Source organism: Culex pipiens, chromosome 3 (assembly GCF_016801865.2).
Source record: "Culex pipiens pallens isolate TS chromosome 3, TS_CPP_V2, whole genome shotgun sequence".
NCBI lineage: Eukaryota > Metazoa > Arthropoda > Insecta > Diptera > Culicidae > Culex > Culex pipiens.
The window spans coordinates 180,990,087-181,003,033 of NC_068939.1; the positions used below are offsets into that span (position 1 = coordinate 180,990,087).

General features: G+C 36.8%; 1 non-coding gene across 1 annotated transcript; it reads right to left on the reverse strand.

The window, feature by feature from the left end:
• Positions 1 to 1,811: 1,811 nt before the first annotated feature.
• Trnas-aga (transfer RNA serine (anticodon AGA)) lies at positions 1,812 to 1,893 on the reverse strand. The gene has a single exon. It is a non-coding gene; the product is annotated as a tRNA-Ser (tRNA).
• Positions 1,894 to 12,947: the final 11,054 nt, after the last annotated feature.

The window sequence follows — 12,947 nt, forward strand, 5'->3', positions numbered from 1 at the left end:
AGAATTGCTCATTTGATTTAAATTTGCAACAAATTATACGCAAAACATGATTTTATTCACGAGTATATTCACATATTTTTTTTGTTTAATTTTCTTCTCTTGAATACAATCTTTCTAAAGTATGAAGTAGAAATCTAGAGTTTTTTTTGAATAGGTCCTATAAACATATAAAAGACAATAGTTTATTGGACCTTTTCAAACAAAAACTCTGGAAATCATGAGGCATCAAATGAAAACCAAACCTAATTTGATGAAATTTGGGGCGATGATAGTATACATTCTACATGAACACCTGTAACTTCAAGAACCATGAAAAGTTGTCCAAGTTCCAAAAAAATTGAGTGAACATTTTTTGTGCTCTGTAGTAACCATTGGCGGGAGAAGGTTAAAGATTTTTAGATTTTTCGAAAACCTCATAACCTTAAAGTTCGTGTTCCAACGTCCAACTTCGCTGAAAAAGTCGAAGTGATTCTTCAACCCACTCCAACATTTCTTCAAACCTAAAATGGCATTAAATAAATCTTATGCTTACACATTACACTTAATTTCTTTATAGACAAGATTCACTTATCAAAATACTGCCAATCAAGATTCTGAATACAGAGCCCAGAAATAGTAAGTTAAAATGGAAAATAAATTAATTTATGTAAAATGTTTCTAAAAATACCATGTTGAAAACCATTTTTTGATTGTTGCATTCTGAATCAAGTTTTTAATGTTTGTCTAAAACTAAACGGCTGACTTCTGGTCACCTTTACAAAACTTAAAACAAATCAACCATGAGTAAGTCACGCACAGCAGCGCCCGCTTTCCCCAGGCAGAAATTCATCACTGCGCGACTTCGCGTACACTCGCTACACGTCGAGAACCCACCCCACAGGCAGGTACCCGACGCGACGACGGCCCGGTCATGCACTCCTGCACTCCTGCGCCCCTGGTGCAGATTGTTCATTTCTTACTCTCACGCTTACGCTGCTGCCAATGTGTCTCGGTCATGTCACACACACCACTGCTACTAACGCGGCCCCGAAGCGCCCGTACAAGCAGGCAGCCAGGGCCAGCTACCACGCCTCTTCCGAACTCTGCCCACCAGCCAGCCGGTGCTGCTGTGTGACATGCGTGCAACTCTGGCCAAAGCGCGCTTCTTCACCAACGGCCGTTTCCATAGCAAAGTGCCGGTACATGGTCTGCTGCGAGCTCTGTGACCCTGGTTGGCGGATTCGATCAAACCGCGTGGCTTAGCTAAGAGGCGTGAACCTAGGCAACAAACCCCGTTGAGTGTCGTCCCCGTTTTGGCGTTGTTGCCGCTTCGGGGGCGGAATGAGCGATTCTCCGCGTGTGCTTCCGTTATCATCAGCTGTGTGGAACCGCACTCTCCTCCCTGTTTCCCGTGTGGGTGTTGTTTTCACTTCTCCTGGAAGAGGGTTCCGAAAAAGGTACAGCCTTTTCGGCATCGACATCAAAGCATGCCGCGACGCGTTTCATGATAAAGATGCTGCTGCATCTTCCACGCGCGCGACCATATCCGAATATGACGTGACTCAACATGTCGTCGTAGCATACAGAGGATGCCATGATTCGGAGAAGCGAAGAGATCTCACGTTCGATTTCGTGTGCGGCCACTTCTTATGTCTGCCGTCTGCCGAGCATGCAAGCAATCTCTTTCGCGCCAGATTTCCTTCTTTCCTATTAGTTTCGTGGATACGTTTTGTGAGACATTTTGTTTTTAGCGGAACAACTTTCGTAACCTCCCGAAGAGCCCCGTCGACAAAAAGGTGGCGGCGCGCGGTGCAACAATTCAAAAAACCTGTCGCAGTCGGTAGGATTCGAACCTACGCTCCCAGAGGGAATCTGATTTCTAGTCAGACGCCTTAACCGCTCGGCCACGACTGCTACTTATAAAGATGAGGTAGCACAGACAATTTTGTTGTTTTTTGTCGAACCTAACCTGTTTTGAGTTGTGAAAGACCCAGAGGTGAATGTCTTGCGCAGGAGTTTTTCAATTGACGCAGAGTGCTGTGCACAGAGGCAACATATAAATAGGGACGTGGCGTTACATCGTGCTGCCACCTGGTTTTTTTAAGCGCAAGAGTGTAAAAGTGCTGAGTCATCGTCTATAAATAGACGGCGTCCTATCTCGCCCAGCAAAATGAGGTCGATAAAGTAGTCGGTTTCGATGCGAAAAAGTGGAAAATTTGGTCTAAAAATAGCGACGCCATCCCCCTATAGAAGGCATTGACAACATATGTCATAGGGGGATGGCGTCGCTATTTTTAGACCACATTTTCCACTTTTGCTCATCGAAACCGACTACTTTATCGACTTCGTTTTGCTGGGCGAGATAGGACACCGTCTATTTTTAGACGATGACTCAGCACTTTTACACTCTTGCGCTTAAAAAACCAGGTGGCAGCACGATGTAACGCCACGTCCCTATTGTAGTTTTGGGTTGGTCAATTGAAGTGATTGGACACAGTTGTTCTGCTGGATCAATTTGGTTATTCGAAGTCATCGCCAAAAATTCCACTTCGGATTATCGAATCAAGATAACTTTCGTTTATTATTATCTAGTCGCTGATCTCAAATAAGATTCATTTTTAAAGGATTTTTGTCACAAAAATATATGATTGTTGTTAGCAAGTTGTAAGTTAGTTGGTTGGATTGGAGACGTCAATAACAGAAGAATGCACTGGGAATAACAAGCAATTAACACATTTCTATTTTGGAATAACAAATATAAAACATTATTGCTTTGTTTTGGAAAACTACATTGTTTCATCTATTCATCTTGTAATATGATCATAATATTTACCATTTTTGATATATTGGAAAGCGATCCATTTGCCGAGGAAGAACTACACACCACTCCTGCCAAGAAAATGTAAATGAAATGATTGGATTACTTCACACGACGAATTCTCGGCACATTTTTTTGTCATTAGGCTCTGTTAATTTAACAATAATAGGGACCATCCATAAATCACGAAAACACTTTTTGCCTTCCTCACCTTACTGAGGAAAGGCTATAAAATCACTCGGAAAATGAACTTTTTAATTAGACCTCCTAGACCTACCTTCATTTGTACATATCGACTCAGAATCACCAGCTGAGCAAATGTCTGTGTGTTTGGCTGTATGTAGACATGTGTACCAAATCAATGTCACTGGAATATCTCGTCACAGGCTCAACCGATTTTGGCCGTAATGGTTTTAATCGATCCGTCTTAACGTCCCCTAAGTTGCTATTTAAATTCATGCAGTTTTATCATGTATTTAAAAAGTTATGTTAAAAAAAACTGTTTCATATTAAATTAAAATTATGGTAAAAAGGGTGGTTTTTTCATGAAACCCTCACATGTTATATATTTTTAGAAAGCATATGAGAAGACCTTTTAGGTGGAGTAAGAATTTTCAAGATCTGACTTACCTATCTTAAATTACAAGCAGTTTAAAAAATGGTCTGAATTCACATAACCTCAACTGGTCGGGTCTGATCGCCACGAAAAAGCCGTGTAGAGGGATGCCATTTTCCTCAAAGGCCGTGTCTGTATAATCTTGACAAAAAGTCTGTAGGTAGTCTGTTTTTTTACTCATCACTTATTTTTATTAGGACCTCTTAGGTGCTGCGAACGTTAGGAGAGATCCATAAACATATGGACACTTTAGGGGGGTTGGAATCACTATAAATGAGAGGAAGGCATCAACCACCTAAAGGTGGATTAAGTAACATTTTTTAAATTAAATACACAAATTTTCACAAAATATCGTATTTTTCGAAAATACTCAAGTTTTTTAATTTAAGATTTTTTTTTCAATATATTTAAAAATGTTACAGAACCCCTCACCCTGAACGGGGTGCACAAAAAGTTTTTGTTAAACATTTTTTTTAAATATTATCCTGGCAAGAAAACAAGGGGAAAAACTTAGAGCGTTTAATTAATCAGTACAGTCCAGACTCGATTTTCCAAAGTCTCGATCATCCGAAGTTGCTATTATCCAAAGTTTTTCCAAGGTGGATAATCGAGTCTGTACTGTATCTCAAAAATCTCAGGAAATTCCGGGAATTCGTTATGTAATCTTACTCTTAATCTTATATTTACCTTTTTTGACAGGTGTGGCTTTGTGGTGGACATATGGATCGCTACACTACTACTCCAGTCAAAAAAGGACTGGACGAATTTACGCCCTAATTTAGAATGATATTTTTTAACTTTTACCTCCTTTTAGCATAACTTTTGAACAAGTTCGCTAAACTTCATATTGTTCAGTAAGGACTTAGGCTGGTACAAATATTTTTAAAAGTTTTTGTCCATGTCATTTTTAGCATGTTTGGGTTCATTCAAAAATCTTTTGAATCTTTGAAAATTTTCGATGCACAGTACCACAAAAAGTTTTTTATTCGCTATTTTTTTTTTTGTTTTCGTCAAATCTTACATTTTTTGAAAACTAATGATTGCAAAACAACTGAACTAGTGTAAATGCATTCTAAAACGTTTTTCATTTAAATGTTAAGACTATGACTTGTTATTTCAATTTTTTTTTTATCATGATTCGTTTATCCGAAGTTTATATTTTATTTTACTGTGAACATAAGTCCTGCACAAACCTTCGGATAATCGAACTTCGGATAAACGAAATTTCGCATAATCGAGGCTTCAGATGGTCGAGTGTGAACAGTAATTTCCATCAGTTCATGTTCAATGAAATGGAAAACCTCTTAAAAATTAATCTTTTAGAATCTTATACAGTCCAGACTCGATTATCTGAAGGCCTTTGCAAAATTTCACTTCGGATAATCGAATCATTGTTTTGTTGTCTTATTTTTGATTTTTGAGCTTTTATTTTTGAACTACTCAAAAGTGATTTAGATTTTGTAAATCCAAGATGGCGTCAAAAATGGCGGAGATGAAATATGGAAAATTTGCATTTCTTTTAAATATATTAGGCAATCAACCACCCAAATTTGACTGAAACGGGGTCGCAGAACTCCAATTTGATGTTAAAAGTAAGAAAATATTTTTTTGTTCTTGATTCGATTATACGAAGTCCTACTCAGAAAAAATATGTGAATTTACTCGACACAGACAAAATTAATCACATGTAAACTCAGTTCATGTAATCTTGAGATTCAACGTAAACGGTTGAATCACACGTAACATCATGTTTTTACGTATAATTTGTTGCAAATTTACATCATGCCCTCGAAAGACTGGTTGCGCTACACAGCTAAAAATGTAGTAATCCAGCTGCGTGTAAAAGGCCTGGGTGTAAAATAAATATTGCATTATTTTATGAAATTCTGTGTAATATTACTCCCTGAAATATGTAGCCCATCAGTATGGGAAACCTACTTGACCGAAATGTCAAGCTCATATATGCGTTTATCCTTACAGCTTTTCATCGGTCTGATGGCCGAGTGGGCTAAGGCACCAGTCCTTACTGTTGGTGCTGGGTTTGAATCCCGTCGGTTGCAACTTTTTTTTGTGTTTGCAAAAAATGTACATGCAGTGTGTAATATTAAGTGTTTATTTTAACGAAGGTGATGTGCATGCTTTTGCATGCGATTTTACCATCGGATTTTTTGCTGTGTAGGGTTAGATTAGATTATAATTTGTTGCAAATTTACATCAAATTTCATTTAAATTTAAATGTTTAATTACGTGCAAAACTGTTACATCATAAATGATGTAACATTCGGATTTTTTTTTGTGTGTATATCTTCGAATAACACTGACCTACACAAATTGAAAAAAATGACTGCGCAGGCTCATCTCGAGGGGAAGCATGAACTTTGGGGCCCCAGAAACACGTGCACTTTGAATTTTCCAAAAATATTTAGTCTGGGCCGAATGGTTTTTCTCCAAAGTTTGTATGGAGAATTAGGGCGGTTCGTCACTCTTGCATACAATCCAAAAATTGCATGCAATATGTAAGAGTAGCGAACCGCACTAATTCTCCATACGAACTTTGGAAAATAATCATTCGGCCCTGTCTAAATATTTTTTGAAAAATTCAAAGTGCACGTGTTTCTGGGGACCCCAAACTTCATGCTTTTCCTCGAGTTGAGCCTGCGCAGAAATTTTGTTGGTCGGTGTAATCAAACTTCGGATAATCGAAACTTCGAAAAATCGATTTTGAACTGTACTAAAAAATAAAATAGAGTTCCTGTTTGAAAAAATGACACAACTCACATAAACCCATAAAAATTATTTATCTCTTCAGAAAAACGGCTTTCGTTTATTAGTGAAGTACAAATCTTTTAGAAAATTATCTGAAAACCTTTTTTTCCCTGAAATGTATATTTTGAAGAAAAAAAATGTGCAAACTAACCTAAATTAATAGATGAAAACCAAAATATTTTTCAAAGATCAGCACAATTTTTGGGAGAAGGCAAAAAGTAAAAAAAAATAAAAAAATGACTACAAAAGCACAAATTTTAATATGATCTCATGCAAATTAAGCTTTACTATATAATCCAAGACACCGTGAGTTCAGTTGCATTTTTTTGTTAGTACAGTCCAGACTCGATTATCCGAAGGCCTTGGCAAAATTTCACTTCGGATAATCGAACCACGAACAAAAAACTTTTTCGTTGTCTTATTTTCGATTGTTGGCTTTAGTATGACCCCCTAGACTACTCTAATAGTAGTTTATGCAACAAGTTGCAAAAAGAGGATTTTTTCAGCACGAGTCGTACATTTATCCAACGAGGTTCACTGAGTTGGATAAATACGACGAGTGCTGAAAAAATCAAGTTTTGCAACGAGTTCCATACAACATTTTTTGCAATTACGAAAAACACCCATTGAGTGGAATTTTAAGTCAAATTTTCATGTATTTTGTCAATAAATCGTTTAAATCAAAAAAAAATTGAAAAGTGTTACTTTTCGAAACAAGTGCTGAAAAGTTCAATTTTTCAGCACCCATTTAAGTGCTGAAAAGTAGAACTTTTCAGCATTTATTTTGAAAAGTGTTGCTATTTCCGTTCTGTTATTTTTGGTACAGAAAAGTAGGCTATTTCGTCGTTCAGGAATGACAGAAAAAGTAAGTAGTTTCACGACGGAATTGCAAAAAGTAATTTAGAATTTTTAAATCCAAGATGGCGGCCAAAATGGCGATAAAATTTTGAAAAAATACATTTCATAATTTTACAGGCAAAACCATCAAATTTGACTAAAATGGGGTCGCAGAACTCGAATCTGATGTTCAAAGTAAGAAAATAAAAAATACGAAAATTTGTTTTGGATCGACTGTACAATCAAGTATTTAAAATTAAATTTTGAATTACTTATGGTTGAGTTCAATAAAATTAAATGTTCCGCAACACAATTAAGATAGTTTTTATAACAATTATCAATACTGTATTTTCTGTTGGTTTTTGTTCTATGTGATTTATGTTAGACATGACTTGGCGAAATTTAATCACGTTTGGCACGATATAATTAGGCTGATTAAGTTTCTAAACAACTCGTCACGCGATACTTTGGCAGTGGGCCGTCATCAAACCCAAAAAAAAGAATCCGTTGGCACCGTTCCGACGTTGCTTTCCATTCCTTTCCCCTTTTAAGTTCATTTAACTACCGGCTAGAACCGAACAAGGCGGCGATGGTGGCACGTGCCAATAATACGCTGTGTAGGCTATCAGGCCACACCTCCTCCTCGGAATCCGTCCAAACATGACCAATCCATCTATCCGTCCAACCTTCGCGGGAACCGTGGCTGGCCACACGTCAACCTGTTGCAGTGATGCTACCTTGTGAAAAAGTTGGCTCCGAATCTTGGCCGTTCCTCCGTCGCCACCTCCGTCGTCGGAATAATCCGGCTCGAGTGCCAAGTCTTGGCGCGCACGTGGACACTCGTGGTGGAGTTCAAAAGAACCGGGCTGCACTCTTGTGAACGAGTTGGCGTTGGTCCGACCATTTTTGGCCACACCCTGCGGGTCTCTGAATGTACCTGAGTTCCTCCAAGTTCTGGTCCCGTTTCGTTGGGCCGATAGTTGGCCCTGTAGTTCCTCCCTGTAGAGACGCAAGTACAAGCGACCCCGCTGAAGGGCATGCCAGCCTGGTTTAAATTTTGCAGAAATATAATATTCTCTCTAACAAAAGCGTCATACCCCAAAAGAGGGCCCCCAGCTTTATTTATTTATTTAGTTTTAAAACCTTGATTTGGCTGGTCGTTTTGCCTGTAGTTTCTCCTCCTCCGACTGCATAGGATCCCTTCAGCGGTAGTTTTTGTATTTACTACAAAAGAACTACCTCCTGGTCGGTTATTGGACCGCAGTTGCACCGAGGTCTGCTAGTACAAACTATCCGCTCCAGTCGGCGTCCACAACACGGTCGGTGGGGGGGCTCGAAACTAAGAACGCGCCAACTATCCGACAACCGCCCCCCAGTTGGGGCGGTTAGAACCGTCGTCGTCCGGTGGATTAGTTGAAACTAACAAGCTAGAATGCAACTGAGCGCTCCGAAAGAGGTGCATTCGACCAAGAGTGAAGGAACCGTGGCTGCAAGTGGGATTAGCGAGCGTGACTCACTAGTTTTTATTTAGTGTGATTTGAGCCAGGGTTGCCAAGTGCATGAATGCTATAGTTTCAAGTTTTTTGTTTCTTCAAAAACCTTCAATAGATGGATATCGCACCAAATCCAATGCATCAACATAATTTTGAAGATTTCTTAAAAACAATTTTGAACAATGTCACACAAATTGCAAAAGATCCACAATACGTAATTTAAGTAACTTTTTCATAGTGCTGTCATTAGAATTTAATCGAAAATTTTGAGTTTTGGGAAGCAGTGTTAAAGGTTTTACAACATTCTTGAAAGCGTTTGCTGTAGTTTTAATCAATACTAGGGTTCTTTTTTAATTTCCTAGACTCTGCTGCAGCTGTCAAATTTTATTTTGAATTCATCATAAGTTTTTGCAAGTATGTTAATACAACCTAGATATTGGGCACAACATTTAAAAAAACTGTATTTCATCATGGTTATATATTTCAAATTTCTATTTTAATTTAAATGCAATAAAGAACATTGCACAAAACAACAAAAAAAACAAAGTTTTCAATGTCTATCAAAATGTGAAAAATAACAAAAAGTATCATGAAGTTTACCTACTGTAAAAAAAAATTCTGTATCTAATTAAGTCTACAAGTCCTAACGAACAGCTAGATTTGAAATACCAACAAATTTCAACATGAATGATAAATATTGGAAATCATGTAAGAGTATCATAAACATGATGATGAGAGAGCGTACATTTGAAAAACTTTCTAACGAAATCTTACGATTATACTTCAAAAATATCATACGTTTGAACAATGATACTAACGATGTATATATTTTTTCGAATTTTATGCTAAATTTCCCGTCTGAAATTTTAATGGTCATACAAAGTTTGAGCAGTTCTCTACGGAATCGGTCTTTTTTCTTTAATTTTAATTTTTGTATTTTTTAATCTGGCTGAAACTTTTTTGGTGCCTTCGGTATGCCCAAAGAAGCCATTTTGCATCATTAGTTTGTCCATATAATTTTCCATACAAATTTGGCAGCTGTCCATACAAAAATGATATGTGAAAATTCAAAAATCTGTATCTTTTGAAGGAATTTTTTGATCGAGTTGGTGTCTTGGACAAAGTTGTAGGTATGGATATGGACTACACTGAAAAAAAATGCTACACGGTAAAAAAAAATTTGGTAATTTTTTATTTAACTTTTTGTCACTAAAACTTGATTTGCAAAAAAACACTATTTTTAATTTTTTTTTATTTTTTGATATGTTTTAGAGGACATAAAATGCCAACTTTTCAGAAATTTTCAGAATGGGCAAAAAATCTTTGACCGAGTAATGATTTTTTGAATCAATACTGATTTTTTCAAAAAATCGAAATATCGGTCGCAAAAATTTTTCAACTTCATTTTTCGATGTAAAATCGAATTTGCAATCAAAAAGAACTTTAGTGAATTTTTGATAAAGTGCACCGTTTTCAAGTTATATCCATTTTCAGGTAACTTTTTTGAAAATTGTCGCAGTTTTTCATTTTTTAAAATTAATGCCCATGTTTGCCCACCTTTGAAAAAAATATTTTTGAAAAGCTGAGAAAATTCTCTATATTTTGCTTTATTGAACTTTGTTGATGCGACCCACAGTTGCTGAGATATTGCTATACAAAGGCTAAAAAACAGGAAAATTGATGTTTTCTAAGTCTCACCCAAACAACCCAACATTTTCTAATGTCGATATCTCAGCAACTATAGGTCCGATTTACAATGTTAAAACATGAAACATTCGTGAAATTTTCCGATCTTTTCGAAAAAAATATTTTCAAAAATTTAAAATCAAGACTAACATTTCAAATGGGCGTAATATTGAATGTTTGGCCCGTTTAAAATGTTAGTCTTGATTTTAAATTTTTGAAAATATTTTTTTCGAATAGATCGGAAAATTTCACGAATGTTTCTTATTTTAACATTGTAAATCGGACATGTAGTTGCTGAGATATCGACATTAGAAAATGTTGGGTTAGTGACAAAAAGTTAAATAAAAAATCACCAAATTTTTTTTTTACCGTGTAGCATTTTTTTTTTCAGTGTAGTCCATATCCATACCTACAACTTTGTCGAAGACACCAACTCGATCAAAAAATTCCTTCAAAAGATACAGATTTTTGAATTTTCACATATCATTTTTGTATGGACAGCTGCCAAATTTGTATGGAAAATTATATGGACAAACTAATGATGCAAATTGGCTTCTTTGGGCATACTGAAGGCACCAAAAAAGTTTCCGCCGGATTAAAAAATACAAAAAAAATCGAATGACCGAAAACTCAGAGAATTGCTCGTTTAACATTTTAGTGCATTTTTTAAACTAGTATTATTTCAGAAAACATGAAAAGACAAAAATATACGATGAACCAGAATTTCAACTCGTCAAAATACTGAATAATCCAAAATAAATCATTAGATATTGGAAAAGTGGTATTTTTAATTAGTGTGCTGTTAAAAAACATTCATCAAAAGTTGATTTTTTTAACAATCCAATTAAAAAAGGCTTATTTTTATATATTGGGTCAAAAAATACAAAAATAACACTTTGGTGGTCAGAACTTAAGACAGGGTTGCCAGATCTTCAAACTTTCGAACTCTTTAGAAGGTCTTTTGATGACCTATCCAACCAAAAGTCGGATGATGGATCCAGAAATTCACAGTGAAAAAAATCATAGTAATATAACATCTGGGAAGGGGTATATCTTTTATGTTCGAAAAAATGTGTATATTTACCCTTGATAATGTGTAATTTTACCACTTTTCTGGTATAATGTTACTTTTTCGGTCTAAATTTTGGTAAAATTACATCATAAAAGAGGTAATATTCAACCTCACAAAATTACACCTTCCAATTTGACATATTTTTTTACTGCGTGTGGCCGGGGACCGTGATGTAGGGGTAAGCGTGGTTGCCTCTCACCCAGTCGGCCTGGGTTTGATCCCAGACGATCCCGGTGGCATTTTTCGAGACAAGATTTGTCTGATCACGCCTTCCGTCGGATGGAGAAGTCAATGTTGGCCCCGGTCTAGCCAAGAGGTTAGGTCGTTAGCTCAGTCCAGGTGTAGGAGTCGTCTCCCTGGGTCCTGCCTCGGTGGAGTTGCTGGTGGGCAGTTGGACTAACAATCCAAAAGTCGTCAGTTCGAATCCCGGGGTGGATGGAAGCTTAGGTGTAAAAGAAGTTTGCAATTGCCTATAGTTTCGAGTAGGAATCTCGCAATCGAGAACGCCAAGGCAATGCTGCAGAGCGAATAATTTGATTTTATTGTGTTGTTGTATACAAGTGAGACCCATCTTCAAAAAAATACATAAATATCACATAAATGGCCATAGCTTAAGACAGGGTTGCCAGGTCTTTGATATTACATCTGGGAAGGGGTACATTTTTTATAGCAGAAAAAATGTGTTATTTGACCTCGGAAAATGTGTAATTTTACCACTTTTTTGGTAAAATGTCACTTTTTCAGTTTTAATCGAGGTAATAATCAACCCTCATCAATAGCCCAATCAATCACCTTTCATTACGTTCAAAACAGCTGAATTCGGTTGAAATGGCGGGGAATTATGGAGTTTTGAAAAATGTGTTCTATGCGAAAACCGACGAAAACGGCACTTTTTCGGACCACCCTAACACGGCCGAACAAAAAAATGCGGGCATTTTTTGATTAAAATCGGGTCGCAGAACTCGAATTTTATGTTAATAACAAGAAAATAAAAATATACAGATTTTTTGATGTTCGTGATTCGATTATCCGAAGTCCCATACAAACCTTCGGATAATCGAACTTCGGATACCGTAATCTGGAGTGAATCGGGACTCCAGTCTGAATAAGGACAGCAGTTTTTAGAGCACTTAAAGCTTTTAAATTTGGAATTGGATGTACACATTTTGTTGGTCTGAGTCTGTTCTAACAAAACCAACCAGAGAGTCAGGGGTATTAAAAAACACTCAAAAAACAAAAACTGAAAATTATGCTTTATTGGACCTTTTCAAAAAAAACTCCAGAAATATTCACATGCGCATTTTGTATGACCAGACAATGGAAAAACTAATGATGCAAAATAGCTTCTTTTGACACAATGTCACCCAAATAAATAAAAATTCAATTGCAAAAATATGCCAAACTCAGTCGGAATAAAACTTAGTTAAACTATATAATTTTATTGAAATAAAGAAAATTAAATATTATATTCCATTATAATAACTTGAACACACAAATTTATGCAAATCTGGGTGCACTTTCCCTTTAGTTTGCGCTTAAATACACCGCGCCAAAACTATACGCGAACAACGCCAACCGCCGCGCTTCAAGCAAACAACCACTATATTGAACCCTGGCACCGCAAACGCGCGAATGACGCCAAACACGTGGTCGTGGGGCCCCGGCCGGCATCGAGTCCGC